Below are 24,939 nucleotides of genomic sequence, written 5' to 3'. Positions count from 1 at the left end.
GGATCAATCAAACCGGATCACCCGATCCGGATCAATCAAACCGGATCGTCCAATCCGCATCAATCAAACCGGATCACCCGATCCGGATCAATCAAACCGGATCACCCAAACCGGATCACCCGATCCGGATCAATCAAACCGGATCACCCGATCCGCATCAATCAAACCGGATCGTCCAATCCGCATCAATCAAACCGGATCACCCGATCCAGATCAATCAAACCGGATCACCCGATCCGGATCAATCAATCCGGATCACGCGATCCGGATCACCCAATCAGGATCATCCCACCCGGATCAATCAAACCGGATCGTCCAATCCACATCAATCAAACCGGATCGTCCAATCCGCATCAATCAAACCGGATCACCCGATCCGGATCACCCAAACCAGATCACCCGATCCGCATCAATCAAACTGGATCGTCCAATCCGCATCAATCAAACCGGATCACCCGATCCGGATCAATCAAACCGGATCACCCGATCCGGATCAATCAATCCGGATCACCCGATCCGGATCACCCAATCAGGATCATCCCACCCGGATCAATCAAACCGGATCGTCCAATCCGCATCAATCAAACCGGATCGTCCAATCCGTATCAATCAAACCGGATCACCCGATCCGGATCAATCAAACCGGATCACCCGATCAGGATCATCCCACCCGGATCAATCAAATCGGATCGTCCAACCCGGATCCATTGGGGATCTGGGCGGAGAGTGTTGCACGGTCCAGCCCCCATTTGACGGACTCTGAGACCGGGCGAGCCGGTGCTCCATTATTCGGGGTGTGGAGGCTGCGGCCCCGGTTCCAGTGTCTGGAGGGGCAGCTCCTCAAGTTCGGGCCACTTCAGTCCCACACTCCTGACCTTTGGCCGCCGGGGGGGGGGGGGGGGGGGGAGGACATCGTCGTGGGGCCGCTGCTCCTGGTCCTGTCCAAAGTGGCCACCCTCAGGTCCAGTCCAGCCGCGGCCCGTGGGGGACGGTCACTCCGACTCTCCGCCTCTCCTCCGCGGCATTCCCCGCGCCCGGGTGGCCCTGGAGAGGGAGCAGGCGGCGTCTGGCGGTGCGCCTGAGGCTTTCAGAGACCGGGGGCACCGCAGGGACTGGAGAGCATCCTCGATCAATAGAATAAAATTATTATTTCACTTTGTTTATTATTTGGATTTGATTTGGGTTTTTAAAAAATAAAACGTACCCTAACCCCACCCCCTTTATAAAAGGGGGCCGAAACACACACAAACAAAATCAAATCCACATCAATCACTCAGAATGAGGACCGAGTGTAATGTATCCAAGTTTGCTGACGATACAAAGCTCGGTGGGAAAGTAAGCTGTGAGGAGGACACAAAGAGTCTGCAAAGGGATAGAGACAGGTTAAGTGAGTGGGCAAGAAGGTGGCAGATAGAGTATAATAGGAACATAGGAACAGGAGTAGGCCATTCAGCCCCTCGTGCTTGCTCCGCCATTTGATAAGATCAGGGCTGATCTGTGATCTAACTCCATATACCTGCCTTTGGCCCATATCCCTTAATACCTTTGGTTGCCAAAAAGCTATCTATCTCAGATTTAAATTTAGCAATTGAGCTAGTATCAATTGCTGTTTGCGGAAGAGAGTTCCAAACTTCTACCACCCTTTGTGTGTAGAAATGTTTTCTAATCTCACTCCTGAAAGGTCTGGCTCTAATTTTTAGACTGTGCCCCCTACTCCTAAAATCCCCAACCAGCGGAAATAGTTTCTCTCTATCCACCCTATCTGTTCCCCTTAATATCTTATAAACTTCGATCAGATCACCCCTTAACCTTTGAAACTCCAGAGAATACAACCCCAATTTGTGTAATCTCTCCTCGTAACTTAACCCTTGAAGTCCGGGTATCATTCTAGTAAACCTACGCTGCACTCTCTCCAAGGCCAATACGTCCTTCCGAAGGTGCGGTGCCCAGAACTGCTCACAGTACTCCAGGTGCGGTCTAACCAGGGTTTTGTATAGCTGCAGCATAACTTCTGCCCCCTTGTACTCCAGTCCTCTAGATATAAAGGCCAGCATTCCATTATCCTTGTTGATGATTTTCTGCACCTGTTTGTGGGGAAATGTGAGGTTATTCACTTTGGTAGGAAGAATAGAAAAACAGAATATTTTCTAAATGGTGAGAAACTATTAAATGTTGGTGTTGAGAGACTTGGGTGTCCTCGTACAAGAAACACAAAAAGTTAGTATGCAGGTACAGCAAGCAATTAGGAAAGAAAATGGTATGTTGGCCTTTATTGTAAGGGGGTTAGAGTACAAGAGTAAGGAAGTCTTACTATAATGGTACAGGGCTCTGGTGAGACCACACCTGGAGTACTGTGTACAGTTCTGGTCTCCTTACCTAAGGAAGGATATACTTGCCTTAGAGACAGTGCAATGAAGGTTCACTAGATTGATTCCTGGGATGAGAGGGTTGTCCTATGAGATTGAGTAGAATGGGCCTATACTCTCTGGAGTTTAGAAGAATGAGAGGTGATCTCATTGAAACATATAAGATTCTGAGGGGGCTTGACAGGGTAGATGCTGAGAGATTGTTTCCCCTGGCTGGAGAGTCTAGAACTAGGGGGCATAGTCGCAGGATAAGGGGTCGGACATTTAGGACTGAGATGAGAAGAAATTTCTTCACTCAGAGGGTTGTGAATCTATGGAATTCTCTACCGCAGAGGGCTGTGGATGCTGAGTCTTTGAATACATTCAAGGCCGAGATCAATAGATTTTTGGACTCTAGGGGAATCAAGGGATGTGGGGATCGGGCAGGAAAGTGGAGTTGAGGTAGATGATCAGCCATGATCTGATTGAATGGTGGAGCAGGCTCGAGGGGCCAAATGGCCTACTCCTGCTCCTATTTCTTATGTTCTTATGTTCTTATGTAGGTAGAGAGAGATAGAGAGTGAGATAAAGAGTAAGAAAGAACTTATATTTCTACAGCACCTTTCATCACCTCAGGATGTACAAAGTGCTCCACAGAAAATTAAGTACTTTTGAAGTGTAGTCACAGTTGTAATGTAGGAAATGCAGCAGCCAATTTACACATAAAGTCCCAGCAGGGACCAGTGACAGTGCAAAAATAGAATTTGGATGGGGTATTTAGATTGCCTCCGCCTCGTTCTCCAACTGCGCAAAGAACAAATGATAAAGCCAAAAGCTTGAGTGGTCTCGAGAAATCAACGTTCACCTTCTGTAGAGATCTTGAACAGCTTCAGTACTGGGCGAGAGGTAGACAGGGAGATAGTGATGTAGATACATGGAAATAGATAGCTAAAGAGATAGATGGATGGATATAGAGAGAGAGAGATAGAGAGACTGATAGATGGATGGATATAGAGAGAGAGAGATAGAGAGACTGATAGATGGATGGATATAGAGAGTGAGATAGACTGATAGATGGATGGATGGATTTAGAGAGAGAGAGAGTCTGCGAGATGGATGGATGGAGATAGAGAGAGAGAGTGAGGGATGGAGATGGTTAGAGATGGAAATAGATGGAGGGAAGTAAATTGCCAAAGTTTCATATTATACAGATCTGACCGAGGGTCACATTTTAAACATTACCGTCAGTTTGTGTTTCCAACATTTCTGTTTGTGTATTTTTAGACATATAAACATTTTATTAACACTTTTATATATAAACGCAGACTCGCCAGAAATCAACAGACATTGAAATCGATATTGAGTTTCTGTGCTGCAGGAACTAGATCAGGACACACTGGAGGTGTAGATCAGGACACACTGGAGGTGTAGATCAGGACACACTGGAGGTGTAGATCAGGACACACTGGAGGTGTAGATCAGGACACACTGGAGGTGTAGATCAGGACACACTGGAGGTGTAGATCAGGACACACTGGAGGTGTAGATCAGGACACACTGGAGGTGTAGATCAGGACACACTGGAGGTGTAGATCAGGACAGTTGGAGAAAAGACAGGTTAACCCTTGATCCGAAGTGAAAGCTGAAACATAAGCAAAACAACAAATATTCCAGACAAAGGAAGTTATTGGGCTGAATGGACTAAAAACTGCTTAATAAAAATTAGGAAACTGACATCTAAAAATCATTTCAATAGAGCAATAAAACCCAGAAGTGTCAGCTTGGCTCAGTGGTATAACTCTTGTAGATTCAAGTCCCCCTCAAGGACCATGTATGTAACCTAGGCTAATGCATCAGTTCAGAGGGAATGGTGCATCTAGAGATCGGGCCTTTCATAAACTGGCGAAAGGTCATCGACCTGAATCGTCAACTCGGTTTCTCTCTCCACAGATGCTGCCTGAGTTTCCAGTATTTTAGTAGAATCATAGAATGATACAGCAGTATTTACAGTTGAAAAAGAGGATAGCATGCCGGAAATCCCAAGAAAACTAATATTGAATCGGGGACAGGGACTCAATAAAATTAATATGAGTAAAGCAACAGTAATGAAGAAAATAATAGCACTAAAGAGTGACAAATCCCCAGGACCAGATGGTTTCCATCCCAGGGTTTTAAAGGAAGTAGGTGAGCACATTGCGGATGCCCTAACGATAATCTTTCAAAGTTCTCTAGATTCAGGAACCGTCCCTCTAGATTGGAAAATTGCACATATCACTCCACTTTTTAAGAAAGGAGAGAGAGGGAAACCGGGGAATTATAGATCAGTTAGCCTAACATCTGTTGTGGGGAAAATGCTGGAGTCTATAATTAAGGATAGGGTGACTGAACACCTCGAGAATTTTCAGTTAATCAGAGAGCCAGCATGGATTTGTGAAAGGTAGGTCGTGCCTGACAAACCTGATTGAATTTTTTGAAGAGACGACTAAAGTAGTGGACAGGGGAATGTCAATAGATGTTATTTATATGGACTTCCAGAAGGCATTTGATGAGGTCCCACATAAGAGACTGTTAGCTAAGATAGAAGCCCATGGAATCGAGAGAAAAGTACGGACTTGGTTAGGAAGTTGGCTGAGCGAAAGGCGACAGAGAGTAGGGATAATGGGAAGGTACTCACATTGGCAGGATGTGACTAGTGGAGTCCCGCAGGGATCTGTCTTGGGGCCTCAATTATTCACAATATTTATTAACGACTTAGATGAAGGCATAGAAAGGCTCATATCTAAGTTTGCCGATGACACAAAGATTGGTGGCATTGTAAGCAGTGTAGATGAAAACATAAAATTACAAAGGGATATTGATAGATTAGGTGAATGGGCAAAACTGTGGCAAATGGAATTCAATGTAGGCAAATGTGAGGTCATCCACTTTGGATCAAAAAAACTGATAAAACAGTGGATGTCCAAAGGGACTTAGGGGATCAGGGACATAGATCATAGAGAGAGAGAGAGAAAGGGGAGGGGAGGGAGAGAGAGAGAGAGAGAGAAAGGGGAGGGGAGGGAGAGAGAGAAAGGGGAGGGGAGGGAGAGAGAGAAAGGGGAGGGGAGGGAGGGAGAGAGAAAGGGGAGGGGAGGGAGGGAGAGAGAAAGGGGAGGGGAGGGAGGGAGAGAGAAAGGGGAGGGGAGGGAGGGAGAGAGAAAGGGGAGGGGAGGGAGGGAGAGAGAAAGGGGAGGGGAGGGAGGGAGAGAGAAAGGGGGGGAGAGGGAGGGAGGGAGAAAGGGGAGGAGAGGGAGAGAGAGAGAAAGGGGAGGAGAGGGAGTTAGAGAGAAAGGGGAGGAGAGGGAGGGAGAGAAAGGGGAGGAGAGGGAGGGAGAGAAAGGGGAGGAGAGGGAGGGAGAGAAAGGGGAGGAGAGGGAGGGAGAGAAAGGGGAGGAGAGGGAGGGAGAGAGAAAGGGGGGGGAGAGGGAGGGAGAGAGAAAGGGGGGGAGAGGGAGGGAGAGAGAAAGGGGGGGAGAGGGAGGGAGAGAGAAAGGGGAGGAGAGGGAGGGAGAGAGAAAGGGGAGGAGAGGGAGTTAGAGAGAAAGGGGAGGAGAGGGAGGGAGAGAAAGGGGAGGAGAGGGAGGGAGAGAGAAAGGGGAGGGGAGGGAGGGAGGGAGAGAGAAAGGGGAGGGGAGGGAGGGAGGGAGAGAGAAAGGGGAGGGGAGGGAGGGAGAGAGAAAGGGGAGGGGAGGGAGGGAGAGAGAAAGGGGAGGGGAGGGAGGGAGAGAGAAAGGGGAGGGGAGGGAGGGAGAGAGAAAGGGGAGGGGAGGGAGGGAGAGAGAAAGGGGAGGGGAGGGAGAGAGAGAGAAAGGGGAGGGGAGGGGAGGGAAGGGAGAGAGAGAGAGGAGGGGAGAGAGAGAGAGGAGTATTTACATGGGGAAGATGGGTATCGAGGGATATGGGCCAAGTGCAGGCAATTGGGACTAGCTTAGTGGTATAAACTGGGCGACATGGACATGTTGGGCCGAAGGGCCTGTTTCCATGTTGTAACTTCTATGATTCTATGATTCTAAGTGTCATGAACAGGTGCAGAAAATAATCAATAAGGCTAATGGAATGCTGGCCTTTATATCTAGAGGAATAGTGTACAAGGGAGCAGAGGTTATGCTGCAGCTATACAAAACCCTGGTTAGACCGCACCTGGAGTACTGTGAGCAGTTCTGGGCACCGCACCTTCGGAAGGACATATTGCCCTTGGAGGGAGTGCAGCGTAGGTTTACTAGAATGATACCCGGACTTCAAGGGTTAAGTTACGAGAAGAGATTACACAAATTGGGGTTGTATTCTCTGGAGTTTCGAAGATTAAGGGGTGATCTGATTGAAGTTTATAAGATATTAAGGGGAACGGATAGGGTGGATAGAGAGAAACTATTTCCGCTGGTTGGGGATTCTAGGAGTAGGGGGCACAGTCTAAAAATTAGAGCCAGACCTTTCAGGAGTGAGATTAGAAAACATTTCTACACACAAAGGGTGATAGAAGTTTGGAACTCTCTTCCGCAAACGGCAATTGATACTAGCTCAATTGCTAAATTTAAATCTGAGATAGATAGCTTTTTAGCAACCAAAGGTATTAAGGGATATGGGCCAAAGGCAGGTATATGGAGTTAGATCACAGATCAGCCATGATCTTATCAAATGGCGGAGCAGGCACGAGGGGCTGAATGGCCTACTCCTGTTCCTATGTTCCTACTGAAGCAGGCCATTCGGCCCATCGTGCCTGTGCCAGCTCTTTGAAAGAGCTATCCAATTAGTCTCACTCCCCTGCTCTTTCCTCATGGCCCTGCAATTTTTTCCCCTTCAAGTATTTATCCAATTCCCTGTTCTTTCTTTCAATTTTTCTGTTCTTATTTTAAACGAATCTTATTTTAAACCAAGCTGTTTCTGTCCAGGTGGATGTAAAAGATCCCACAGCACCTTTTCTGAAGTACCCAATATTCATCCTCAATTAACACCAAAAAAGATTAAAACACATCTGTCTCGTTGCTCTGCCTACATTGCCCGCTGTGTTTGCCGATGTAACAGTGACTGATTAACAAATCTTTCATTGGCTGTGAAAGAACTTGCATTTCCATAGCACCTTTCACCACCTCAGGACGTCCCAAAGCGCTTTACAGGCGATTAAGTACTTTTGAAGTGTAGTCACTGTTGTAATGTAACAAATGAGGCAGCCAATTTATGCACAGCAAGATCCCACAAACAGCAATGAGATAATGACCAGATTATCTGATTTAGTGATGTTGGCTGAGGACTAAATATTGGCCCAGGACACCGGGGAGAACTCCCCCTGCTCTTCTTCAAAATAGTGGCCATGGAATTTTTTACGTCCATCTGAGAGGGGCAGACGGGCCCTCGGTTCTTAAAGACGGCACCTCCGACAGTGCAGCATTCCCTCAGTACTGACCCTCCGACAGTGCAGCATTCCCTCAGTACTGACCCTCCGACAGTGCAGCATTCCCTCAGTACTGACCCTCCGACAGTGCAGCATTCCCTCAGTACTGACCCTCCGACGGTGCAGCATTCCCTCAGTACTGACCCTCCGACGGTGCAGCATTCCCTCAGTACTGACCCTCCGACGGTGCAGCACTCCCTCAGTACTGACCCTCCGACGGTGCAGCACTCCCTCAGTACTGACCCTCCGACAGTGCGGCGCTCCCTCAGTACTGACCCTCCGACAGTGCGGCGCTCCCTCAGTACTGACCCTCCGACAGTGCGGCGCTCCCTCAGTACTGACCCTCCGACAGTGCGGCCCTCCCTCAGTACTGACCCTCCGACAGTGCAGCGCTCCCTCAGCACTGACCCTCCGACAGTGCAGCGCTCCCTCAGTACTGACCCTCCGACAGTGCGGCGCTCCCTCAGCACTGACCCTCCGACAGTGCAGCGCTCCCTCAGTACTGACCCTCCGACAGTGCGGCGCTCCCTCAGTACTGACCCTCCGACAGTGCGGCGCTCCCTCGGCACTGACCCTCCGACAGTGCGGCGCTCCCTCAGTACCGACCCTCCGACAGTGCGGCGCTCCCTCAGTACTGACCCTCCGACAGTGCGGCCCTCCCTCAGTACTGACCCTCCGACAGTGGTGACCCTCCGACCCTCCCTCAGGATTGACTCTATTTTGACTCCAGTTGCCGCCTCGGGGCTTTTTGTACTTTAACGGATTTATTTAAATTCAGGCGGAGCCGAGGGTCGGGGAGGAACCGGATCACCGCCCGCTCTGGAAATAGGACCGGCTTCAGTTTTTGACCTTCCCGGAGACAGGCGGGGAATCCCGGGCCCCCGAGACCCGACCCCCCGGGCCCCCGAGACCCGACACCCCGGGCCCCCGAGACCCGACCCGACCCCCCGGGCCCGGCCTCCGGTAACTGCGCCTCTTTGACTCCGATCAATGCGCCGAGAGCGGGTTGTGACGGGCGGTGTTTGTACTGGTTCAAGTGAGCGGCCCCCGGGCCCGGGCCTCGGACACTCACCCGGAGGCCCCGGGCCCGGGCCCCGGACACTCACCCGGAGACCCCGGGCCCGGGCCCCGGACACTCACCCGGAGACCCCGGGCCCCGGACACTCACCCGGAGACCCCGGGCCCGGGCCCCGGACACTCACCCGGAGACCCCGGGCCCCGGACACTCACCCGAAGGCCCCGGGCCTCGGACACTCACCCGGAGGCCCCGGGCCCGGGCCGGCTCCGCTCTCTCCTTAATGCGGGTCCGGGTTGGAAGCGGCCTCTCCCGGTCTCCCGGTGCGGGTTTTCCGCCCCCTGAACCAGTTGTCTGTGTGATTGCGGTGCGGGTATTCTGATATTAACATTCCCAGGGCTCTGGGGAAGGAGCTAGCACAGGCACAATGGGCCGAATGGCCTCCTCCTGAGCTGTGAGATTCTGACCGGATGTTCAGCAAAAGATTTTTAAGATTTGTGCTAAAAGCTGGAAATGGTCTCGGTGGTGGAGGAGAGGGAGGAGGAGGAGAGGGTGGTGGAGGTGGAGGAGGAGAGGGAGGAGGAGGAGAGGGAGGAGGAGAGGGTGGTGGAGGTGGAGAGGGAGGAGAGGGTGGTGGAGGTGGAGAGGGAGGAGAGGGTGGTGGAGGAGGAGAGGGAGGAGGTGGAGGAGGAGAGGGAGGAGGAGAGGGAGGAGGAGGAGAGGGTGGTGGAGGTGGAGGAGGAGAGGGAGGAGAGGGTGGTGGAGGTGGAGGAGGAGAGGGAGGAGGGAGGGGGAGGAGAGGGTGGAGGAGGAGAGGGTGGTGGAGGTGCCGATACTGGATTAAAATTCATAAAGAGGAGGAATTTAAAACATTGGCCAAACTCAACGTAGGAAAGTCACGGGGGCCGGGGGCTGGAGTGTCGGCTCTCGGGACCAGAGTGACGGGGCCGGAGTGTCGGCTCTCGGTCACTGAGGGGAGTGAGGATGGAAATGGCGGAGGCTCCGGCCGCCATCCTCCAATCCTCAGGTACGGGGCAATGCCAGCGGACCGGAGAATTGCAAATGTGCCGCCCCTGTTCAAAAAAGGGGGGCGAGGGATAAACCCGGCAATTACAGGCCGGTCAGCCAGTCGGTGGTGATGAAACTTTTCGAGACAATAATCTGGGAAAAAAATAATTGGCACTTGGAAAGTATGGGTTAATAAATGAAAGTCAGCAGGGATTTCTTAAAGGCAACTTGTGTTTGACTAACCTGATTGTTACACAAGGTAAGGATTCATGGGATTGGGGGCAATATATTATCATGGATAGAGGATTGGTTAACGGACAGAAAACAGAGAGTAGGAATAAACGGGTCATTCTCAGGTTGTCAGGCTGTAACTAGTGGGGTGCCACAAGGATCGGTGCTCGGGCCTCAGCTATTTACAATCTATATTAATGACCTTAGATGAAGGGACCAGGTGTAATGTATCCAAGTTTGCTGATGACACAAAGCTCGGTGGGAAAGTAAACTGTGAGGAGGACACAAAGAGTCTGCAAAGGGATATAGACAGGTTAAGTGAGTGGGTAAGAAGGTGGCAGATGGAATATAATGTGGGGAAATGTGAGGTTATTCACTTCGGTAGGAAGAATAGAAAAACAATATTTTTAAAATGGTGAGAAACTATTAAATGTTGGTGTTCTGAGGGATTTGGGTGTCCTCGTACATGAAACACAGAAAGTTAACATGCAGGTACAGCAAGCAATTAGGAAGGCAAATAGTATGTTGGCCTTTATTGCAAGGGGGTTGGAGTATAAGAGTAAGGAAGTCTTGTTGCAATTGTACAGGGCTCTGGTGAGACCTCACCTGGAGTACTGTGTACAGTTTTGGTTTCCTTACCTAAGGAAGGATATACTTGCTTTAGAGGGGGTGCAACGAAGGTTCACTAGATTGATTCCTGGGATGAGAGGGTTGTCCTGTGAGGAGAGATTGAGTAGAATGGGCCTATACTCTCTGGAGTTTAGAAGAATGAGAGGTGATCTCATTGAAACATATAAGATTCTGGGAGGGCTTGACAGGGTAGATGCTGAGAGGCTGTTTCTCCTCACTGGAGAGTCTAGAACTAGGGATCATAGTCTCAGGATAAGGGGTCGGCCATTTAGGACTGAGGTGAGGAGGAATTTCTTCACTCAGAGGATTGTGAATCTTTGGAATTTTCTACCCCAGAGGGCTGTGGATGCTGAGTCATTGAATATATTCAAGACTGGGATCGATAGATTTTTGGACACTGGGGGAATCAAGGGATACGGGGATCGGGCGGGAAAGTGGAGCTAAGGTCGAAGATCAGCCATGATTTTATTGAATGGTGGAACAGGCTCGAGGGGCCGAATGGCCTACTCCTGCTCCTATTTCTTAATGTCTTATGATTGAGTTCTTTGATGAAGTAACGGAGAGGGTTGATGAGGGGAGTGCGGTTCATGATGTGAATATGGATTTTCAAAAGGCATTGACAAAATATCACATAATAGACTTGTTAGCAAAATTAAAGCCCATGGGATTAAAGGGTCAGTGGCAGCGTGGATACAGAATTGGCTAAGGGACAGAAAGCAGAGAGTAGTGGTGAACGGTAGTTTTTCAGACTGGAGGGAAGTATACAGTGGTGTTCCCCGGGGGTCAGTATTAAGGCCACTGCTCTTTTTGATATATATTAATGACCTGGACTTGGGTATAGAGGGTATAATTTCAAAGCTTGCAGATGACACGAAACTCGGAAATGTAGTAAACAGTGAGGAGGATAGAAACAGAATTCAGGAGGACAGAGACAGGCTGGTGAAATGGGCAGACACATGGCAGATGAAATGAAACGTAGATATGATGTTTCCGCTTGCAGGGGAGACCAGAACCAGGAGCCACAAATATAAGATCGTCACTAATAAATCAAATAGGGAATTGAGGAGAAACTTCTTTACCCAGAGAGTGGTGAGAATGTGGAACTCGCTCCCTCAAGGAGTAGTTGAGACGAATAGTATTGATGCATTTAAGGGGAAGCTGGATAAACACATGAGGGAGAAAGGAATAGAAGGAGATGCTGATAGGGTGAGATGAAGAGGGGAGGGAGGAGGCTCATAAGAACATAAGAAATAAGAGCAGGAGTTGGCCATTCAACAAGGTCATGGCTGATCTTCGACCTCATCTAAACTAAATCAAATACGGAATTCAGGAGAAACTTCTTTACCCAGAGAGTGGTGAGAATCACAGAAGTTTACAACTTGGAAACAGGCCCTTCGGCCCAACATGTCCATGTCGCCCAGTTTATACCACTAAGCTAGTCCCAATTGCCTGCACTTGGCCCATATCCCTCTATCCCCATCATACCCATGTAACTGTCCAAATACTTTTTAAAAGACAAAATTGTACCTGCCTCTACTACTGCCTCTGGCAGCTCGTTCCAGACACTCACCACCCTTTGAGTGAAAAAATTGCCCCTCTGGACCCTTTTGTATCTCTCCCCTCTCACCTTAAATCTATGCCCCCTCGTTATAGACTCCCCTACCTTTGGGAAAAGATTTTGACTATCTACCTTATCTATGCCCCTCATTATTTTATAGACTTCTATAAGATCACCCCTAAACCTCCTACTTTCCAGGGAAAAAAGTCTCAGTCTATCCAACCTCTCCCTGTAAGTCAAACCATCAAGTCCCGGTAGCATCCTAGTAAATCTTTTCTGCACTCTTTCTAGTTTAATAATATCCTTTCTATAGTAGGGTGACCAGAACTGTACACAGTATTCCAAGTGTGGCCTTACTAATGTCTTGTACAACTTCAACAAGACATCCCAACTCCTGTATTCAATGTTCTGACCAATGAAACCAAGCATGCCGAATGCCTTCTTCACCACCCTATCCACCTGTGACTCCACTTTCAAGGAGCTATGAACCTGTACTCCTAGATCTCTTTGTTCTATAACTCTCCCCAACGCCCTACCATTAACGGAGTAGGTCCTGGCCCGATTCGATCTACCAAAATGCATCACCTCACATTTATCTAAATTAAACTCCATCTGCCATTCATCGGCCCACTGGCCCAATTTATCAAGATCCTGTTGCAATCCTAGATAACCTTCTTCACTGTCCACAATGCCATCAATCTTGGTGTTATCTGCAAACTTACTAACCATGCCTCCTAAATTCTCATCCAAATCATTAATATAAATAACAAATAACAGCGGACCCAGCACCGATTCCTGAGGCACACCGCTGGTCATAGGCCTCCAGTTTGAAAAACAACCCTCTACAACCACCCTCTGAGAATGTGGAACTCCCTACCACAAGGAGTGGTTGAGGTGAATAGCAAGGGCACAGAATGTACTCTGGGTGGGGGACTTCAATGTCCATCACCAAGAGTGGCTCGGTAGCACCGTTACTGACCGAGCTGGCCGAGTCCTGAAGGACATAGCTGCCAGACTGGGCCTGCGGCAGGTGGTGAGGGAAAAACCTACTTCACCTCGTCCTCCCCAACCTACCTGTCGCAAATGCATCTGTCCATGACAGTATTGGTAGGAGTGACCACCGCACAGTCCTCGTGGAGACGAAGTCCCGTCTTCACACTGAGAACACCATCCAACGTGTCGTGTGGCACTACCACCGTGCTAAATGGGATAGATTCAGAACAGATCTAGCAGCTCAAAACTGGGCATCCATGAGGCGCTGTGGGCCATCGGCAGCAGCAGAATTGTATTCCAGCACAATCTGTAACCTCATGGCCCGGCATATTCCTCACTCTACCATTACCAACAAGCCAGGGGATCAACCCTGGTTCAATGAGGAGTGTAGAAGAGCATGCCAGGAGCAGCACCAGGCGTACCTAAAAATGAGGTGCCAACCTGATGAAGCTACAACACAGGACTACATGCATGCTAAACAGCGGAAGCAACATGCTATAGACAGAGCTAAGCGATTCCACAACCAGCGGATCAGATCAAAGCTCTGCAGTCCTGCCACAACCAGTCGTGAATGGTGGTTGACAATTAAACAACTAACTGGAGGAAGAGGCTCTGCAATCATCCCCATCCTCAATGATGGCAGACTCCAGCACGTGAGTGCAAAAGACAAGGCTGAAGCGTTTGCAACCATCTTCAGCCAGAAGTGCCGAGTGGATGATCCATCTCAGCCTCCTCCCGATATCCCCACCATCATGGAAGCCAGTCTTCAGCCAATTCGATTCACTCCACGCGATATCAAGAAACGGCTGAGTGCATTGGATACAGCAAAGGCTATGGGCCCCGACAACATCCCGGCTGTAGTGCTGAAGACTTGTGCTCCAGAACTAGCTGCGCCTCTAGCCAAGCTATTCTAGTACAGCTACAACACTGGCATCTACCCGACAATGTGGAAAATTGCCCAGGTATGTCCTGTCCACAAAAAGCAGGACAAATCCAATCCGGCCAATTACTGCCCCATCAGTCTACTCTCAATCATCAGCAAAGTGATGGAAGGTGTCGTCGACAGTGCTATCAAGCGGCACTTACTCACCAATAACCTGCTCACCGATGCTCAGTTTGGGTTCCGCCAGGACCACTCGGCTCCAGACCTCATTACAGCCTTGGTCCAAACATGGACAAAAGAGCTGAATTCCAGAGGTGAGGTGAGAGTGACTGCCCTTGACATCAAGGCAGCATTTGACCGAGTGTGGCACCAAGGGGCCCTAGTAAAATTGAAGTCAATGGGAATCAGGGGGAAAACTCTCCAGTGGCTGGAGTCATACCTAGCACAAAGGAAGATGATAGTGGTTGTTAGAGGCCAATCATCTCAGCCCCAGGACATTGCTTCAGGAGTTCCTCAGGGCAGTGTCCTAGGCCCAACCATTTTCAGCTGCTTCATCAATGACCTTCCCTCCGTCATAAGGTCAGAAGTGGGGATGTTCTCTGATGATTGCACAGTGTTCAATTCCATTCACAACCCCTCAGATAATGAAGCAGTCCGTGCCCGCGTGCAGCAAGACCTGGACAACATCCAGGCTTGGGCTGATAAGTGGCAAGTAACATTCGCGCCAGACAAGTGCCAGGCAATGACCATCTCCAACAAGAGAGAGTCTAACCACCTCCCCTTGACGTTCAACGGCATTACCATCGCCGAATCCCCCACCATCAACATCCTGGGGGTCACCATTGACCAGAAACTTAACTGGACCAGCCACATAAATACTGTGGCTACAAGAGCAGGTCAGAGGCTGGGTATTCTGCGGCGAGTGACTCACCTCCTGACTCCCCAAAGCCTTTTCACCATCTACAAGGCACAAGTCAGGAGTGTGATGGAATATTCTCCACTTCCCTGGATGAGTGCAGCTCCAACAACACTCGAGAAGCTCGACACCATCCAGGACAAAGCAGCCCGCTTGATTGGCACCCCATCCACCACCCTAAACATTCACTCCCTTCACCACCGGCGCACTGTGGCTGCAGTGTGTACCATCCACAGGATGCACTGCAGCAACTCGCCAAGGCTTCTTCGACAGCACCTCCCAAACCCGTGACCTCTACCACCTAGAAGGACAAGGGCAGCAGGCACATGGGAACAACACCACCTGCACGTTCCCCTCCAAGTCACACACCATCCCGACATGGAAATATATCGCCGTTCCTTCATCGTCGCTGGGTCAAAATCCTGGAACTCCCTTCCTAACAGCACTGTGGGAGAACCTTCACCACACGGACTGCAGCGGTTCAAGAAGGCGGCTCACCACCACCTTCTCGAGGGCAATTAGGGATGGGCAATAAATGCTGGCCTTGCCAGCGACACCCACATCCCATGAATGAATTAGAAAAAAAAAATCCACTTTCCCGCCCGATCCCATAAGAACGTATGGACCATAAACAGTGGCATGGACCTGTTGGGCTGAATGGCCTGTTTCTGTGCTGTACATTCCATGTAAGTGTGAAATGATATATTTTGGTAGCAGGAATTAGGAGAGGCAATATAAACAATGGTACAATTTTAAAAGGATTGCAGGATCAGAGAGACCTGGGGGTTTACGTACACAAATCTTTGAAAGTGGCGGGGCAAATTGAGAGGTCTGTTTTTTAAAAAAAAGCATATGGGATCCTGGGCTTTATAAATAGAGGCATAGAGTACAAAAGCAAGGAAGTCATGCTAAACCTTCATAAAACACTGGTTAGACCTCAGCTGGAGTATTGTGGCCAATTCTGGGCACCGCACTTTAGGAAGGATGTGAAGGCCTTGGAGAGGGTGCAGAGGAGATTTACTGGAATGATTCCAGGGATGAGGGACTTCAGTTATGTGGAGAGACTGGAGAAGCTGGGATTGTTCTCCTTAGAGCAGAGAAGGATAAGGGGAGATTTAATCGAGGTGTTCAAAGTCATGAATGGTTTTGATGGAGTAAATAAGGAGAAACTGTTTCCAGTGGCAGAAGGGTCGGTAACCAGAGGACACAGATTTAAGGTGATTGGCAAAAGAGCCAGAGGGGAGATGAGGAAACATTTTTTTACGCAGCGAGTTGTGATGATCTGGAATGCGCTGCCTGAAAGGGCGGCGGAAGAAGATTCAATAATAACTTTCAAAAGGGAATTGGATAAATACTTGAAGGGAAAAAATTGCAGGGCTCTGGGGAAAGAGCAGGGGAGTGGGACTAATTGGATAGCTCTACCAAAGAGCCGGCACAGGCACGATGGGCTGAATGGCCTTCTTTGGTGCTGTACCTACTGTGATATTACAAAAAGGATATGGAGGCTTTGGAGCAGCTGCAAAAAAAGATTTACAAGGATGATACAATAACTGAGAGGTTCTAACTATCAGGAAAGACTGAACAGGCTGGGACCCTTTTCTCTAGAAAAGAGAAGGATGAGGGGTGACCTGATAGAGGGCTTTAAAATTATGAAAGGGTTTGATAGGGTAGACGTAGAGAAGGTATTTCCACTTGTGGGAGACTCCAGAACTAGGGACCATAAATATAAGATAGTCACTAATAAATCCAGTAGGGAATTCAGGAGAAACTTCTTCACCCAGAGAGTGGTGAGAATGTGGAACTCACTCCCACATGGAGTGGTTGAGGCGAATAGTGTAGATACATTTAAGGGGAAGCTGGATAAACACATGAGGGAGAAAGGAATAGAAGGATATGGTGATAGGGTGAGATGAAGTAGGGAGGGAGGAGGCTCGTGTGGAGCATAAACACCGGGATAGACCTGTTGGGCCGAATGGCCTTTTTCTGTGCTGTAGATTCTCTGTAAAATGAACAGTAGGCCTGTCAGATTGAGAAATAAACACAGGAAGAACTGAAAAGAAGGGTGAATTAAAGAGGGTGAATGCAATCTGAAATCAGGTACAGAAAGAGAAGTAAAGAAAGGGAAAAAAAGATTGGATTAAGAGAGAGAGAAAAGACAGAAGGGGAAAGTAGTTTAAATTTTTTTTAAAAATTAGACATTTTTAAAATCTCCCTGAAAAATTGGTGATTGGCAAAAGAACCAAAGGCAACATGAGGAAAAACTTTTTTACACAGCGATTGGTTAGAATCTGGAATGCACTGCCCGAGGGGGTGGTGGAGGCAGATTCAATCATGGCCTTCAAAAAGGAACTGGATAAGTACTTGAAGGGAAAAATTTTGCAGGGCTATGGGGAAAGGGCGGGGGAGTGGGACTAGCTGGATTGCTCTTGCATAGAGCCAGCACGGGCTTGATGGGCCAAATGGCCTCCTTCCGTGCTGTAACCTTTCTATGATTCTATGACTCCACACTTGTAATAGTTAATTTTTGGTGTCAGAGAGGTTGATTGGCTGTAATTAACACTTATTACATCGTTAAAAGGGTACTTAGACTTGTAAGGACTTGATTTAACTTTCTGTGATGAGTTTGATGGGCAATAAATGGGCAAATACAACAAGATCCTCAAAATAAAAACATCTAAGGGCAAGCTGCGTTATCACAAAGCTCACCGCGGAGCGGTGCGACTCGGTCTCAGACAGCACCTTCTGGAGATTCACATTTAACTGTGCACCTGCTCCTCACTTGAAGTCGCTCTACCGTCTACCCATAAATAACCACCAACACCATTATCCTCACTGTTATTTTGGCAGCAAATTCTGGCCCATTGTAATTATGAGATGCAGTCATCAATTGCCTTTTTCTGTAAGGGTTTTGATCAGGTTTCTGTGGGTAATCGTGCCTGAGAAAGGTCGTTTACAGTGAGTTTCAGTCTGGCAGCCAGCAGTGAGTTAGAGCAGACTAAAGTGGCAGCCAGTGGTGGGAGGGGTACGGGACGCAGCATCAGAAAGGAGAAAGACTTTGTTTCTATGAGTTCACGCTTCTGTTTAAAATCTACGTTTAGAGAGAGAGTGAGTGTGTATTATTTTATAGAAATATGATTCAATGTTTTATGTCGTGTTCTGTCCAATCTCCGATCTCACCTCAATAAATCCTCTCACTGCTTCGCAAACGAGTCTCTGGGAAGATTTTACATTCAGTTCACTTTTAGTGAATAATTATTCTTTCTAGACAGACCCGTACAACGTTGAATAAAGCCACTTGGGTAAAGTACTAGAGAGTGACCAGTGACCAGTGCCCATTGAACTGGACCCCAGCAGGGAGTGGGTGAGTGACCGGTGCCCATTGAACTGGACCCCAGCAGGGAGTGGGTGAGTGACCGGTGCCCATTGAACTGGACCCCAGCAGGGAGTGGGTGAGTGACCGGTGCCCATTGAACTGGACCCCAGCAGGGAGTGGGTGAGTGACCGGTGCCCATTGAACTGGACCCCAGCAGGGAGTGGGTGAGTGACTGGTGCCCATTGAACTGGACCCCAGCAGGGAGTGGGTGAGTGACCGGTGCCCATTGAACTGGACCCCAGCAGGGAGTGGGTGAGTGACCGGTGCCCATTGAACTGGACCCCAGCAGGGAGTGGGTGAGTGACCGGTGCCCATTGAACTGGACCCCAGCAGGGAGTGGGTGAGTGACCGGTGCCCATTGAACTGGACCCCAGCAGGGAGTGGGTGAGTGACCGGTGCCCATTGAACTGGACCCCAGCAGGGAGTGGGTGAGTGACCGGTGCCCATTGAACTGGACCCCAGCAGGGAGTGGGTGAGTGACCGGTGCCCATTGAACTGGACCCCAGCAGGGAGTGGGTGAGTGACCGGTGCCCATTGAACTGGACCCCAGCAGGGAGTGGGTGAGTGACCGGTGCCCATTGAACTGGACCCCAGCAGGGAGTGGGTGAGTGACCGGTGCCCATTGAACTGGACCCCAGCAGGGAGTGGGTGAGTGACCGGTGCCCATTGAACTGGAGCCCAGAAAGGGTTCAGCACGTTTAGGAGAGGAGGAGGAGGATTATGGACCAATTGATGCCCGTTTGGTGACTGCGTCCCAGGGTGATATTTGGAGCAATCTGGAAGCTAAGAAATGAATATTTTTGGTGTCATGTTCAATGAAACTTTTCCATTGAAGGTGGGATAGAATTTTTTCCAGACTATAAACCGTTGCAATAGGTGGCAGTTTAATTGTTTTCTGTGATTCAGGAGAGTTGAAGGGAGAGATTTGGTGGTGGGGGGAGACAGTATCCTTTTATCTCTGGGATCTGGAAATAAATCAACACAGACTGGAACGCCTCTGATGTCTGTAAGCGAGTTCCGGGCAGTGTTAACCGAGTTCCTGGTGGGTTTAGAACTAAGACAGGCAGAAAATTGGCCATAACTTTGGACTAAATTTGTAATCTCACTCAGGCTATAACCACAAGAGGGTTGAGGTGTAAATGCAGGGATGTTGAGTGAGGTCAGGCCATGCTTTCTGCTGCTGACTGTCACCCAGAGCCCTGTCAGGAAATGTCTGTAACTGGATAGCCAGTGTTTAGCTCAGCCCCACACTGTCGACCAGCCTCTTGCTGCTCAATGCCTCAGATCCTGCATGAAAATAGCCACTTGGGTGAGATTGTGGGGGTCACTCAGACCCCATTGAACCGAAGCTGAATAAAGAGTCCACATCCCAAGGAGGACACGGCCAGCCCTGGTACTGGGGTAAATATCCTCCCCCTCAATCAGTAAGTGAATCTCGGGATTTAGGATTCTGTTTCCGGGAGGTCAAGATCGAGTGAGTCTGATGTAAGGGGTAAGAAAGCAGCTGGTTCCAGTGAGTACCGTCTCAAAGTACTGGAGAAGTGGTTTGGGGAATAGATTGCATAATTAATCAGAATCTGGGAATTATTATTCGTCCTCTGGTTCTTCATCTGCGTGAGCTGGAGCTGAGAGGAAGGAGGCACTTCTTTCAGGCTGGTTGCCAGGACTACCCCAACAGACCCTCTCCTGGGGTCTCTCCACTCAATATGGCCCAGATTAGCAACTGAGCAGAGCAGGCCTCGTATCGACATTCATTGTTGATGGGCCCCGGGTGTTGATGGAGAAACTGGGAGAACAGGACAGAAACCTTACAGGAAGAAGCCTAACACAGGTAGCCATGGGAGTCTGTGGGCTAGTAATAAATCAGTGGGTAGTAATAAATGAGTCGGAGGTGGGGGAGGGAGTCGGGAGTCGGGGGGGGGGGGGGGGGGAGAGTCGGGGGTGGGGGAAGAGTCGGGGTCGGGGGTGGGGGAAGAGTCGGGGTCGGGGGTGGGGGAAGAGTCGGGGTCGGGGGAAGAGTCGGAGAGTCGGGTTGGGGGGGGGGGAGAGAGTCGGGTTGGGGGGGGAGAGAGTCGGGTTGGGGGGGGGGGAGAGAGTCGGGTTGGGGGGGGGAGAGAGTCGGGTTGGGGGGGGGAGAGAGTCGGGTTGGGGGGGGAGAGAGTCGGGTTGGGGGGGGAGAGAGTCGGGTTGGGGGGGGGAGAGAGTCGGGTTGGGGGGGGGAGAGAGTCGGGTTGGGGGGGGGAGAGAGTCGGGTTGGGGGGGGAGAGAGTCGGGTTGGGGGGGGGAGAGAGTCGGAGGTGGGGGGGAGAGTCGGGGGGGGGTGGGGGAGAGTCACAATGAAGGAAATTGGAAGCTCAGTAAATGAAATTCTCCAACTTGAAGCGAGATCAGTGAAGCAGCAACAAGAGTCATCAATATAACCGGGGAGAAGGTCGGGGGGGCGGGAAGAGAACACTGAGGAAAAAATAAACTTGTCTAATTATTGTCCAGAGGTTTGTTAAGTTTTATTAACACTGTTTTATTCCCCAGCAGCCAATGGGTGGAGCGCAGAGCGTCAGACAGGAACCAAGAACTAACCTGAGCCAGGAGACAATGAGGGAGGAAAAGGAGGGAGCAGCTCCAGAACCACCCACTCCTTCAACCCAGACAGGCGAGCCGCAGACAGACGAGCCGCGGACAGACGAGCCGCGGCCAGACGAGCCGCGGCCAGGCGAGCCGCGGCCAGGCGAGCCGCGGCCAGGCGAGCCGCAGACAGGCGAGCCGCAGACAGACAGCGTTCCCCAGACACTGATCGGGGACAAGTTGCTGGATGATATGCGCTTCATGATCGGCTGCACCAATTGGTACTGAGATGTGGGAGGAGACCAGGTCGGGGATGGGTCAGGAGGTGACACTGCGATCCTCTCAGTGTGGAATGCAGAGGTGGATTGAGATTAATCGGCACCGTGTCCAAGAATTGATTCTTTTTGTCAAATGCAGCAGAATAAAGAACAGGCTTTTCCACACAAAGATTCCTCCATCCTTTTCGAACAGCACGGTGTTGTTGGGGGGGCAGAATGTTGGACTGGACCACCTGTGACGTGGTGGGGGTGGGGAGAGGAGGGCAGGGTGTAATTTTTGCCGTGACATGTCACGCACAGCTGTCACGACTGTCTGCTTCCTAATATTTAATTCCTCAATTCGTGTATTCATAAATAAATGAGCTGAAGGTTTGCCGCCTGATCTGCTTCTTGAAAGGGGTTTTTGCCTGTGAGACAACAGTCTCTCTCCCCAGCCCATTACTGACATTTAACTGAGTGCATTCATCAGAGACTCAACCAACCCAGCGAGAGACTCTGAGACTGGAATATAGGAACAGGAGGAGGCCATTCAGCCCCTCGAGCCTGTTCCCTCATTCAGTTAGATCATGGCTGATCTTGAACTTTAACATCAGACCAAAACCAATCACTTCAGTGCTCTGTCCAGCAGACACTCACTCTGAGCTGCCCAGTGTCTCACTGAGATAAACATGGAATAAAACTCACCATTCATTCCACTGCTCAATTCAACCAAACTCCATTCACTGGACAATTACACTCAAACTGAACTTTTTTAACCAATGTGTATTTAAAGAAAATTTGCTCACATCAAAATCTGCAGGTGACAGCCTGTATGTTTTGACACAGGAGAGAGCCCATTTTGTTTTACTTGTTCCGATCTTGTGCCAATGATTTCCTGCTTTGTGTTGATGAATATTCACCGAGAATAATTTAAGCCACTTGAAAACACGTGATAGTGTTGTGTGCGAGTGATATCAGCGCAACCCCTCCCTCACTAACAAGAAAGGGTTGCAGAATCCGTCCTTGTGAGGAGTCTTCAGTCTCATTTAACGAATTCGACAGCACCTTCCAAGCCCGCGACCTCTACCACCTAGAAGGACAAGGGCAGCAGGCACATGGGAACAACACCACCTGCACATTCCCCTCCAAGTCACACACCATCCCGACTTGGAAATATATCGCCGTTCCTTCATCGTCACTGGGTCAAAATCCTGGAACTCCCTTCCTAACAGCACTGTGGGAGAACCTTCACCACACGGACTGCAGCGGTTCAAGAAGGCGGCTCACCACCACCTTCTCAAGGGCAATTAGGGATGGGCAATAAATGGGAATTGACACAACATTAATAGGTTTGCCGGGACACTCATATCCACCCCAAGGAGGAGGGGAAATCCCTTCCAGTCCCAAGTCTGGCCTGGGACTTTCTAATTTTGTACCCCTGTCCATTTGTTTTGCACAAACAATCCAAATTAAATAAACTGTTAGTGAGCACGAAACATTCGACGCAAACCAGCAACTTGGGCTCCATTCGAAGGATTGGCTTGAACACTTCATCCCATCACCAACAGCTTAGAATTATTTAGAACCTTTAATGTAGGAAGATGTCCCAAGATGCTTCACAGGGGCAGAAGGAAAATGGATGGCGAGTCAAACAAGAAATTAGGAGGGGCGACCAAACTCTTGCTCAAAGAGGTGGGTTCAGTGAGAAGCTCTTGTGTTGTTAAGAGTGATCGATTACCAGGTGGTTATAAATGTGATATGCATGAGTTTATAAAACTCAATATCCCACCTTGCACTTTGAATGCCACAGAGCGATAAAAATATACAACAGAGGAGTTTAGCCGCTGGTGAAGGTGTCCCATTTACCCCACCCAGCTTCATTTCTCCACCCTCCTTAAACCCTCTCCCCTGCCCCCCCTCTACCCTAATCTCCAAATAAAATGCAAAGAGCTCATGGACCTTTCTGGTCAAGTTTGAGACCATCCATTCAGTTGGCTCTGCTGTTTTCCCCACTATCCTTTGACCACCTGCTCCCCCATTCCCAATAAACTGTTGACCACCCGATTTCCCTACCTGGCTTCCTGCATTCACGGAACTCTCAGTTTGAATCTCTCCAACCAGGTTTCCGCCTCTTCCACAGAACTGATTCGGCCCAAACCAAAGTCATTCATGGCATCTTCTGTGACTGTGAATGTCCCTTTTGACCTCTCCACAACCTTTGACACAGTCAATCATATCATTCTCCTCCAACGTCTCTGTTCCGTTATCCAAGCAAGCTCGGTTCCACTCTCACCTATACAATCGTAGCCAGACAGCTCCAGCCTCTCTTCCTGCTTCTGCACCATTACCTCTGGAGTTTCCTAAGGATCTATCCTTGATTCCTCTTCTTCCTCATCTACATATTGTCCCTTGGTGACACCTCCCGTTGACATGAGGTCAAGTTCTGCATGTACATTCTCTCCCTAAACCCCCCCAACTCTCCACTACCATCTCTTCCTTTAAGCCCCTCCTTACACCTACATGTTTGATCAAGTTTTGGATCATCTGTCTCCTGTGGCTTGGTATCCATTTTCCTTAGACACCTACGGATGGTTTTCTATGTTAAGCGCTGTTTACAACAAATTGATGTTATTCTTGTGCCTCTCAAAGTACTTTTTCCTAAAGTGCATTCTACTCTTCAGAGTAAAGGTCTTATCTTGTTCTTCCAGCGGGGGAATAGAGGAAGAAATTAAAGTTGAGAGGGATGTTTCTGACACTATCTTAATTAAACAATTGTAGATGTTCAAATATTTTTGGTTCAGCTCAAATTGCTGGATTGGTTCCAGTCCCATTGAGACGAGAGTGACTTTTTTAGATAGACTTTGAATAGAATAGCCTACGGCCTGTTCCTGGGGTGAGTTTTTCACACCAATCAGCACAAACTACATGAGGCAATTAAGAATATGAACCAATTTTTGGCGTGTCTTTAGCCCCAGGGGCAGGATTGGCTGATCACAGGAGCCCAGTGGAAACTCAAGGAAGACACTGCCATAGTTTCACATTTATTTTTCTGTAAACTCTCTAAATTGACCTCTGACCTAATACGGCAGCTGTCCGAATTTTACAGGTAATCAGAAAAATGTGAATTTTACAAATCTACAGATTAGCCAATGTTTGAAATGTTTCTGGTTGCTCCCTAGGGGTTGCTAACTCTCTAGGAGTCTCCAGGAATTAAAGATTATTCTCCTGGGCACAGCTGTGAGCAAAACCCAGGAGAAAATTCACGGGCATTAAAAAAATTGTGTTTTAAAAAATTTCCTTTGAACACTTTTGTTTATTAGTTTATAAAAATATTGGACATGGGAAAAAATGCTGTTTGACTGACAGTCAAGAATCAGCCAATCATCTAACAAAGAGTCTATTCACATTCCGATTGGCCATGGGAAGGCAGGGTGTCATCAGGATAGACATGTCGGATGACCAATGGCAGGAGTGTGGGGACAGGGCGATTGGAGGTCATGTGATAGAACTTCCAGGAATACGTCCAACCAGAGTTAGCGACCCGAGTGTGACCGTTAATTGGAACAATCTCACCGAACTGTTTACCAGTTTTTTGCTTTCAGGTTCTGAGATCTGTTGTGTTCCAGTATTCCCTGTGTTTTGTTCTGAATAAATCAGCCTGAAATGAAGAAAAGATTGTCACCCAGTCTTCTTCCTCACTCCGGGGCTCCGTCCGCAGATGTGGGATCAGCTTCCAAGTGTAC

The 24,939-nt window shown here is 49.2% G+C and overlaps 2 long non-coding RNA genes across 3 annotated transcripts; one reads left to right on the top strand and one right to left on the bottom strand.

Annotated features, from left to right (window-relative positions):
* Positions 1 to 1,912: 1,912 nt before the first annotated feature.
* LOC137335059 (uncharacterized) lies at positions 1,913 to 9,499 on the bottom strand. Of its 2 annotated transcripts, XR_010966320.1 has the most exons (3): positions 9,029 to 9,461; positions 3,677 to 3,987; positions 1,913 to 2,084 (listed from the first exon to the last, which is right to left on the bottom strand). It is a non-coding gene; the product is annotated as an uncharacterized lncRNA (long non-coding RNA). The 2 variants fall into 2 exon arrangements; XR_010966319.1 differs by lacking the exon at positions 1,913 to 2,084 and having other exon boundaries at positions 3,623 to 3,987; positions 9,029 to 9,499.
* On the top strand, positions 8,342 to 21,386 carry LOC137335058 (uncharacterized). The gene is made up of 2 exons (XR_010966318.1): positions 8,342 to 8,733; positions 20,907 to 21,386. It is a non-coding gene; the product is annotated as an uncharacterized lncRNA (long non-coding RNA).
* Positions 21,387 to 24,939: the final 3,553 nt, after the last annotated feature.

This window comes from Heptranchias perlo, chromosome 19 (genome assembly GCF_035084215.1).
Source record: "Heptranchias perlo isolate sHepPer1 chromosome 19, sHepPer1.hap1, whole genome shotgun sequence".
Taxonomy (NCBI): domain Eukaryota; kingdom Metazoa; phylum Chordata; class Chondrichthyes; order Hexanchiformes; family Hexanchidae; genus Heptranchias; species Heptranchias perlo.
This window is presented reverse-complemented; position numbering and strand designations above follow the sequence as displayed.